Source organism: Aplysia californica, unplaced genomic scaffold (genome assembly GCF_000002075.1).
Source record: "Aplysia californica isolate F4 #8 unplaced genomic scaffold, AplCal3.0 scaffold00059, whole genome shotgun sequence".
Taxonomy (NCBI): domain Eukaryota; kingdom Metazoa; phylum Mollusca; class Gastropoda; order Aplysiida; family Aplysiidae; genus Aplysia; species Aplysia californica.
Window position 1 is genome coordinate 1,578,330 of NW_004797329.1, and position 543 is coordinate 1,578,872.

The window sequence follows — 543 nt, forward strand, 5'->3', positions numbered from 1 at the left end:
AACCATAAAGAGCCATCAGTAAGGTTCTGGGCCATGTGAAGTTAAGGTTGACTAGCAGCTAGATCTTTTTCACAATGGGCAGGAAATATCTTTATCAAACTGAAACAGTGTACTTTTTATTGTTTTGTTTTATTGAATGTTGTCCAAAAACACCTTAGTAAAGGTTTTTGTTTCAGTTATCACTACAATGAGTAGAAAAACAATTGACTAGGCTACAAAACAACATTTAAGTTCACTTTTTTTATATTTAGTGAGTCCAGAGATGTCACAGTTGTTTTACTAATGTTCAAAATTAGATTTGCTTAAAACAGCAATAGAAGGAGCTTTAGTTAAGTGCTGTATATGGTCCACTTTAGTTCTTAAAATCAATATAAACCAAATTTTAATACAGACATAAGAAAACACTACTTATAATTAGTATACTTTTAAAAAAAGTGAACATATGAATGAATACAGTTTCCTGTTCAAATGTCACAAGGGAAAGTTTAACTCGATTTTAAAAATACCAGTACATGTATTCATCATTTGTTTGACTGAATTTAC